Source organism: Corapipo altera, unplaced genomic scaffold (genome assembly GCF_003945725.1).
Source record: "Corapipo altera isolate COAL_440 unplaced genomic scaffold, ASM394572v1 62, whole genome shotgun sequence".
Lineage (NCBI taxonomy): Eukaryota > Metazoa > Chordata > Aves > Passeriformes > Pipridae > Corapipo > Corapipo altera.
The window spans coordinates 5,870,815-5,880,743 of record NW_020884894.1 but is presented as its reverse complement, the minus strand read 5'-3'; the positions used below and the strand labels follow the sequence as shown (position 1 = coordinate 5,880,743).

Here is a 9,929-nt window from a genome sequence, read left to right as displayed (position 1 = left end):
CTCAGTCAGTCCAGAGGGATCAACTGAGTAGGATACCCAGATCCTTAAACATCTCCAATAGATCTCATCTAGGAAAAAAACAGGGGGATATTCCTCAAGTTGGTAGCTCTCTTAGTTTTCCAGCATTTTGGAGCCTCCATGGAGTGCCCCATGGCAACCTTCCAGCAGGACTGATACCTTGGTTCTGTTATCCAAAGAGAGGAAAGATGCACAGAAAATGGATCTTTTTAAATATCAAGGAACTTCAGATCAGCAGCTTCCAACTGAACAGTGCCCAGCCCTCTCCAGACTCCTCCAGCTTCGCTTCTCCAGTTTCTCCTCCTCTGAAGTTCAGAAGTGGTTGGAAGATCCACAGGAGCAGAAGAGGCAGGAAAAGAGTGGAGGGGCAATCTGGGACTGCCATTCATCTTTGAGCTGAGCCATTCATGATGCCACCCTGGGCATCACCCCCAGGGTTTCTCAGGAAAACCAAGCCAGGCACAGCACGTGGTGTGAAGGGTCAGCAGGGGTGGGTTAGAAGGGGAGGTTTCACTGTGAGCAGGTTCACTGTGAATGGGTTCATTCACTGCAATTCTGATTTTTGGCTTTGCTTTTCCGTGCGAAAGCAAAACAGTGTTTCTGGCTGATCTCACCTGAATTATTTCCAAACTGCTTTTCCTCTGAGTTATTTGGGTTTGGAACAAGTCTGAAAAAATTAATTGTGCACCCAGTCCTAGGATTTTGCTCTATCAGCTGGCTTCAGCGTTTCCCTAGCTGCATTTTGGCTGCAACAACCTCCAAGATGGAAAATTGTGTTCCTGTCCTGAAATCTGTCTTAGCCTCTTGTTCATCCAAGATGCTGATGGGAAGAACTCTCTCCATGAAAAAACAAAACAAAAAAGTTGCTTTGAAATTTCTACAGTCAGGAAAAACAGTGATCACAAGAAAGTACACACACCTGTTAGTTGCTATTTTCTGATACAATCTATATTTTTTCTTTATTAAATTTCAGACCTCTGGGATATTATTGTCCTCCTCCTTTATGGATCACCTTTATCTAAGCCTAATTTCCCCACTTAAAATTTCATTTCACAGGATTAATGTTACTGAACTTCATGGTTGTTCATCTCTCTGTCCCCATTTTCTTTGTTCATGGAAGACCATCAACAAAATTCCCTTCTTGTTAGTGAAAGTCTTTTTTTGATAAACATTGCTTCATATATACATCTTTTTGTTTAAAAATGGCAATGCTACTTAATAACAAACTGTGAGGCCTCCACAGATGAGCGTTGCAATCCTGGCTGGAAATAATTTAAAGCAACTTTACCAGATGTAAAAGGGCAGGAGCAAATCACAAATTCACTTTGTCACAACCGCAAGGATTAACTAACCTGAAGTCTTTGGAAATGGCCATATCTGACCCTAGTAAGAGCTCTTCTCTCAGCAGTGGCAGATCTTCAGCTGATCTTCACATCACAAAAGGAAATGGCTTCAAACTGACAGAGAGCAGATTTAGATTATATATTAGAAAAAAAAATTGTTCCCTGTGAAGATGGTGAGGTCCTGGCACAGGTTGCCCAGAAAAGCTGTGGCTGCCTCATCCCTGGAAGTGTCCAAGGCCAGGTTGGATGGGGCTTGGAGCAATCCTGGTCCAGTGGAAGGTGTCTCTGCCCATGGTAGGGAGGTGGAACGAGATGAGCTTTAAGGTCCCTTCCATCCCAAACTATTCTATGATTCTGTGATCACCTTTGGCTGATCCTTGATGATGTTCAGGTGGGCTGAAGGCTGAAGGTACTTCAGGTACACTGCATTTGAGGGGACTGGCCACCCAGACATGGAGGATGAAGACATGGGCACCCTCAGTGTAGATCAAAAAGCTGGTGAACCATAAAGATGCCACTCTCAGCTGGAGTCAAGCCTGCCTGGACCCGTATCTGACCTTGCTTTCCTCTGAGATGAACCCATTCATCTTCTCTCATGGTGGCAAAAGCTTTCATGTGGATGAGCACGGAAGGAGCCCAGACCTTACAAGGTTTGCCCCATCCTACCTCGGAACAGGGTCTCCACACAGCTCTGGGATGGGATGGGATGGGATGGGATGGGATGGGATGGGATGGGATGGGATGGAATGGGATGGGCCTCATCGCTTCACTAATCAAAGACTTTGCCCATCTCGAGTTGAGGAAATCAGTTACATGCAGTAAAACTGAAATTTCCATTCCTTGTGTAAACACCATGTATCTCTCCAACGGTGTCCATAAAAATGCGGGAAAGTGCAAACTCAGCAGCTGGAATAGACTGGGCACCTCCGCGCAGTGAGCGGTTACCAGGTGGTCTCTGTCACGGGAGGTGATTTATGCTCACTCTCTCCCTCTTGGGCTGCTTTTATTTAGTTAGTGGGAGTTTGACAGCCCAGAGGTCACAGACACTCCAGTCACTAGTGGTTTCTCTACTGAAATGGAGAAATGCCTGTAGGGAGGGGAGGGGGGAACAGGATGGGACGGGGAGAGAAGAACTGAGCTGAATGCACGCTAGTGTCAACCACTGCAAAACCAGCAGGGCCATAAATAGTAAAGGGTTTGGGAGACGAGGGGCGATGAATAGTGCCTTAATCACAAATGAAATGTCAAGGGAGGAGGGGGAAGGGGCTCTGTATTTATTCTCTCTTGCATGAGATTTAAAACCAGAGAGACAGCATCCTTGGGGATCTCACAATGAATTTTTTCTACACATCCAAGGAAGGAGCTTGTCCAGGCTTCTCACAGCTTGCTTTTTTTCCTTTTTTTTTAAACCATGTTCAACTAAATTTTTGGAAAATGAGTTCATGACACTGCTCCTTTCTTTCTTCTGCCTTTCTCTTTGGGTTTGTGCAAGACACTTAAGCTACATCCTTACCTCAGTTTAAGCAGGTTGTGGGAGGGCATAGGGAGAACAGCCTTCTTGAGACATCCTCAGAGAACTCCAGAGGGAAGATTCAGCAAGGAGGAATAGCAGATCCCAAAGGATTCACACACAGCTGAGGTCCTGTACATCCCTGAGATGTGGCACCTCAGTTTTGCTGTGATGGATGTACATATCTCATGGTCTTATAGCCTTTTGTTTAAGCCCAGATGGAGGAGGATTGGGTGCCTGAGGTTAGAACCCTCCTGAAAATGAAATAGTGGTGATGCTTTCCAGCTGCTCCAGGATGCTCCTGCAACAGCACTTCTGCACCCTCGCTGAAGGACCACAGACAGTGTGGGGCTGCAGCAGCTCCTGTCTGGGTCCCTGCTTTCAAACATAAGGACAGTATTAATTAGCATCACTACTCCTGATTTACTCAGCAACTCAACGAAAGAACACCTCCAAAATCCTTAATACTTGAGCCAGTTTCATTTCCTCTGGGATCCAAAGCCTGGGACCTGAGACACTGCTACACCCTTCCTTTTCATGCATGGCACGTGTTCCTTGAACTTTGTCTTCATTAGAAATGTGTAATTTGTGATCTCAGCGGTACCTCCGCACGGAGCCAGGAGCAGCACTATTGGCTTTCATGGAGCTACTCTGGACTTACATCAAGGTGAATGAGATCAGTCCATTAGCCTTCCTGGCAAGCTCCCTAGAACATTGTTACAATTTACTCTGGTCCCTGAAATGCTCTAGTTTTGGCCAATGGCTTCCCCTCCCTTGTAGTCTGCATACATCCAGGTCACCAAATCCCCAAGTGTCCTCCAAAGTCCCAGGAATCGTGGTTTGATTTCACACTGGACATTTTGTGCTAGAAGAAAAATGGTCTGGGTCTTATTTTCTAAGGTTCCCAGTCCAGGAAATGCAGGAAGCTGTTCAGTTCAGGTTTTTCTTGTGTGACAGATCAGCTTTTTCATACATCTGCTGATACAATGCTCAAGGATAATTTGACTTTCCTTGGGGAAAATAAACAGCTGGAAAAGTTACAGGGAAAAAAAAAAAAAAAGAGCTTTTCCCAAGAAAATCTCCCCTCAAGTTCATAGGAAATTGCAGTGACCTACAAAGCATAGAGCAAGAGTTGATTGGGCTGGAAGGGTTTGAGAGAGCTGTTGGAGCAAATTTTTCCCTAAGGAAGAAACAGCTTTGCCTGCTCTGTGAAAGAGACCTGCTCTATGGGAAGGGATTTGGACTTTACCCCTTGGGCAGTCCCCCTGCAGCCCATGGAAAGACTCCTGAAGGAAGAGGAGCAGAGCAGCAGAGGAATGTTATCAGGCTGAATTAGGCACTTCTCTCCCAGGAGTGTCACGAAGGACCAAAGAAAGGTCATAAACACTCAAAGATCCCACGATAAAATGGATCTCATCCACGTAATCCCGTTACAGAGGACCTGCGGGATGGTTTGTGTCAGATGAAGATAGGGAACAGATGAAGGGAGATCTCATAAGAGAACATCAGCATTTTTGGGGGTGGGAGGTCACTGGTCACTGCTGTCTATAGAGGCTAATGAGAAGTGCAATGCAAAAGCAATGTCTTACCATTACACTGCAGGAATGACTCAGTCCATGTGGACAAGGGCTACTCCTTGCTCTTGGCTTATGGACGTCCCTCCTGATGACACCAACACAGGAGCCATGGGACTCCAACCAGATCCTAAGGAGAAGAAACCAGTGTAGCAAATCTTATTTCCAGTTTGGGATTCTTTACTCAAACCCTGAATGTTCATCCAGAATGCCATGATTTGTCTGTTTTTGGACGGAAAAACAGTGAGAAAATATGTATCATATCATAAAACATATAAGTTTCATGACTCACCCAGAGCCTAACTCCTGTGTGATCAGTATTTCTGAAAACTGAGCAAATTATTTAAGTACTTGGTGTGCACTTTAAGCTCATTATAAGCAGCCAGTTAAAAAAAAATCTTGTCCGTACGTGTTTTTTTGCTCAATGAGGTGTTAAATAGGAGATGCTCTTTAAACAAACTAATCCATCCACGAGAAAATATACAAAAGAAAGGCTTTGGAGTGACATTTACCTCTCCCCAAGCACGTCAGAAACGCCGCCTGTCTTCTCACTCGCCATCACCGAGGAAGAAAAGGATGAAGTGGGAAGGTCTCTGTCTTAGCAAAACAGCTGCCGCAGACTTGAAAGGCGAGTGGCAAGGTAGAGAGGTCTGACTGAGATCACAGGCACTTCTGGCTGATAGGATCTCTGGGAAGTGAAGACAAGGTGTGAGAAGTCTGTTCTTTCTTGTATCATCGCAAGGGCTCTTTTTTGAAGATAAGCCCCTTTCGGGGGGGATGGGGGTGTCTTTGCACTTCAAGGGCGGGCGCGTTTCCACCTCCCCTCTGTTTGTTTTCTAATTTTCTTTTCACTCTCACGTCGGCTCTCCGTGACCCTCTCTCTCATCAGCATCAGCACCACCTCCTCACGGGGCCCCGCAGACAGGGGTTAAGAGGCCTCCCAAAGGAAGGGAGTTTTACAGAGAGGTCTGGGGGAGACAGGCAGGGGCTCAGGTGGAAGGGGTGTGGGAGAGGAAAGGTGTGGAAGGAAATGCCAGGACACCCGAGTGTGCTTCAGAGCAGCGACCGCCACAGTGATGGACCACAGGAAGGGTCCTAACACGATCCCTAAGCACCATCCACACTCAGGCAAAATATAAAAGCAGGGAGACCCAAAGAAAATTCAGAGAAAGATCGAGAAATGCAGCACTTAAGCAGACACATGGCCCAGTGCTCCTGGTGAGGAGACTCCAAGCTCTTTTTGTTCAAAACCAAGGGGTTAGTCATCTCTAACAACTTCTCTATGCAAAATGGAGCTCTTCATTTACAGTTTCCACTACTTAAAAATCCTACGGAGTTACCCAACTTTATGAAACAGCAAAGGGAATTCTTGCAAATGTTGCACAGGTAAAAGGGTGCTGGTTTGCTGGGAGCCCTGAGGATGGACAGCCAGCAGGAACTCAACTGCATTTTTCTGCCAAAAATAACAACTTTTGACAAAAATTTGGATTCAGGGGTCTTCTGGACATTTGGGATGTATGGCAAGCAATGCTTCCACGTATGTATGATGTTCAAACTCCATGCTGTGACACCCAAACCAAAACAGCAGGGAGAAATCCAGGTGTGGCATGCTGGGTGCACTGTCGGATTGGTCACACAAAACACAATGAAGTTCAGAAAAACAAATAAGCAAAGAGAACAGAAGGAAGCATTGCCAGGGAGGAAGAGGGAAATGAGGTGGGGAGGGCTGGTAATCTCCCACTTAACTCAGCCCGTGTCTCCTGACCCCTCTCCACAGATCCCCTTTCTGATTACTCCACCCCAAGCCCCGTAACACAATCACGTATCTTTTCATCAGCTCTTCCTTCCTCTGGGTCCAATCTCTTATGCCACAAATGAGTGAGTTCAGGGTTTTATTAGTTGAAACAGGGGATTTCAGGCTCTGAGCACGACTGGGAGCCCCTGCTGCCGAGCGGGGACCTGCTGGCGGGCTGCTGCCCGTGTCAGGTTGTTGTACAAACATCACCCCCTGCAAACCCCCGCCTTGGTCACCAAGTCAAGCAGTGGAGACAGTTTGCCCAGTAGTTTGACCTTTCACCTCCCCTTTACTAAATAGACCTAATTACTGCGTTTGTCTGTCATTTAAGCAACAAATTGACTCCATCGAGGTCATCTGAGGGAAGCTGGAGTTCTTAGCTGTCATCTCGAGAGAGCTCGGCTAATTTTATCCTGCTGGGGAAGAAAGCCCTGTGAAATTTTGCTGGAAGGCTCGGTTACAATTGCTGTTTTCTGGGAAGGGTTTGGTGACACACTCGTTGCTCAAGAAAGCAAGGTATGGCTCCACCAGCTCCTCTTAGTTCACAGTCCTCTTTGATTCCCATTGATTGTAGGAGAAATCCTAAAGGAGAGACTTTCTGGGACCACTGAATGGAAAGTAAAGCAAAATAATAATAATAATAATGACAATAATAATAAATAGTAGTAGTAGTATGGTAGAGTACTTATTATTATAATTATAATGATGATAATAATAGTAATGAGATTAACTGTCATTAAATGTCACTTGTAATTTTCTTTTCTAAATCCAGATCTTCCCACTGGAGATGTCAATACTCCCAGTGTGCTGACTACCTTTTGTTCAGGCAGAAAAAAAGAGCCAGAAAAATACAGATGTATTTGTTTCAATGGTGGTTCCTCTGCAGTTTTCTGCACTTGCAGTTCTGATGAATCCCAATAGTGTGCTTTGCGGGTAGCAGGCAAAATGTTGATGAAAGAGGTTAAGACTGGAGAAAACTCAAAGAAAACAAAATGTGTGCAGAGAAGGACAAGGTAAAACTAGAAAATGGTAGTGTTTTCCCTCTGCCTGTACACATAGAAATCTCAGAATTAAATTGGGAAGATAGATAAATCTATTTATACAGAGAATCACTGAAATTATTCATTTGTCTATTTGCACATACACAGATTTGTACAGAAGTGTGTCTGGAAGGGGCATTTAAAAGGTCACCTTTCTACCTCTAGGTTCAATCATCTCCCCCAGACCCATTCCTGAGAGACATGAGCCTGACTTACCTTCAGCCTCTTTCCTCTCCCAGCACTGGAGACCCCCAGTCTCTCTGGGACATCCCTTGCACAGCCCTCCTGGACAAACTAGTGCATAGAATTATAGAATCATGGAATGATTTGGGTGGAGGGACTCTAAAGCTCAACTCATCCCAACCCCCTGCCATGGGCAGGGACACCTTCCACTAGCCCAGGTTGCTCCAAGCCCTGTTGAGTCTGGCATTGAACACTTCCAGGGATGGGGCAGCCACAGCTTCTCTGGGCAACCTGTGCCAGGGCCTCACCACCCTCACAGGGAAGAATTTTTCCCCAAAACCTAATCTAAACCTACCCTCTTTCAGTCTGAAACCAATAGATTAGCTCAGGCACAAGGGTCCCTGCTAAGACATGTTTAGAAGTCATGCCAAGGCTCTGGGAATATCTCTGCATTTCCAGCTACTTCATCTCCAGAATATTGCTGCAAAGGAAGTTTTTCTAGTTTGCCCCTTTGGCTGTATCTCCCTTCTCTATGTACCTCATGCTCTGGCTCTTCTCTGCTGCATCAGATGCTCTCTTCCTGTCCTCACCTTGCAGCCCATCCCTACCCGTGCTCTCCTCTGTCCTTCAGATTCAAGACCTGGCCTCTGGATCTGTTGAGAGCCCATCTCCATCCCTGCCTTTCCATTTGAACAGGCACCTCCCTGTTTTCTACCAGGCTCCTCCTCCATGTGCAAGGGGTCCCCCTTAAACATCTGCAAAACATCTCCCACCTCCTCAGCCCCCTCTGTAAAGCTCTCCACCACCATGGTGCCTTGAAGACAAAACAAAACATGACAGCAGCCGGGATTGTTGTTGTTCCCATCGCGCTAATGTCAACTGAGTGCTTCCTCCCACTGTCCCTGTCTGTCTCCATCCATCCACAGCGTCTCCTCTGCTCCACCACCCTGGCAGGCTGAGCTGAGGGAGATCCAAGGGCTGCTCAGCCTCTGCTGCTGGCAAAAATCACCCCTCAGGTCACTCTAAGGGGAAAACACCTTGCCTGGAGCAGCTCTGAGGGCTTGGAGCTGGTCTGAGGTATCAGAGCCATTCTGCTCCAAAAAAGGGCAAAAAAAGGGATTTTTTCCCAACTTTCTACAGCTGCAAACACAAGAGGGTCTTGGTGTCTGCATGGGGCAAATGGGCAGTGTGGTAAGGCCCAGGAAATGCTGCCAGACCAGCAGAGCAGTCCCTCACTCCAAGAGGGGAACACCCACGGCCGAGGTTTGAAAGGCGAGAAGATGGTGACGGACGCGGGCACGCTCAGTGCTCTGATTCAGCCCCATCTTTCAGCAGGGCTTAGATTAAGTCTGTCAAACTCACATCTTTTTCTCCCTCTTTTCACTCCCCCTTTCTCTGCTGACACAACCCTGCATCGCTCAAGGCATGTTTGATCAGCAAAACGTGGTGTTTTTTGCAGAGCAAAGAAACCCTGCAACAAAGCAAAGAAACTGCCTAAACAAGGGACTAAAATTGTTGTGATTTTGTTTTCCTGGTCGGTGAGTCCCAGGGAGACTCCCAGGGATTTATCTTCTTTCTATAAGCAAAGATTTGCTCCATCAGAACCACTGCAGAAACAGTTAAAATAATCCTGCAGTGTTATCCTTGCCTGAAGGTGGGAGTTATACTGCATTGCCCGGGTTAAACTGGAGCAAAATAAAACCAAAATAAACTTATTTTACTGTATTTAGCACCATTTTCTCGGCAGCATGAGTTGCAGCACCCCAAGCCCATGTGTATGGGTCTCTGTCCCGCATTACCTGCAGGACAAAATGTTTTTGAGGAGGGAGAGAGGAGCCTAAACGAAATGCAGCCCCTTAACCAGGATTTGCCGGCTAAAGCTTTTCATGTGCAAATAACAGAAGCAAGAAAACAGCGCAGGGACTTTATCGTTGCCCCATTGCAAAATTTAAATAAACATAATTTCTTATGCTCAAAGGATATTTTGATGAAAAGGTTAATGTTATTACAGGTGCTTAAAGGGTTTTAAAAGCCTTATATCACTACACGGGATGAAAATGTATAGGAAGAGACAGCGAACATTGTAATAACATCCTCCTTAGTTCCTCCACTGACAGATCCCTGTTTCATTAGAGCACAGGCAGGATTTTAATAAGGTTGAAACACAGCCTTCAAGTTTATGGCTGTTCACCCGAAACAGAAGGATTTTCTCTCTTTTTCAACCCAATTTTTTTTCATGTCCCCTAAATCTCGTCTCCTCCTTTCCGTCACCCACCGAGTGGAACATCGTGGATGGTACGTCAAGGGAACACGGCAACACCTCCGAGGGCCAAGTTCTGCTCTTCCGTCTTAACGAGATGACGAATTTTATTTAGATTTTGGCATCTCTGTGCTGACAAAAGGGCTGATCTTAACTGATGTGTTTTGGTGCCGTGTTTGGAGAGATACTGGAGGAGGTATCAACAC

The 9,929-nt window shown here is 46.1% G+C and overlaps 1 long non-coding RNA gene across 1 annotated transcript; it reads left to right on the top strand.

The window, feature by feature from the left end:
• The first annotated feature begins 4,991 nt into the window (after window positions 1-4,991).
• LOC113948673 lies at window positions 4,992-7,052 on the top strand. The gene is made up of 3 exons (XR_003528207.1): window positions 4,992-5,151; window positions 6,572-6,756; window positions 7,013-7,052. It is a non-coding gene; the product is annotated as an uncharacterized LOC113948673 (long non-coding RNA).
• Window positions 7,053-9,929: the final 2,877 nt, after the last annotated feature.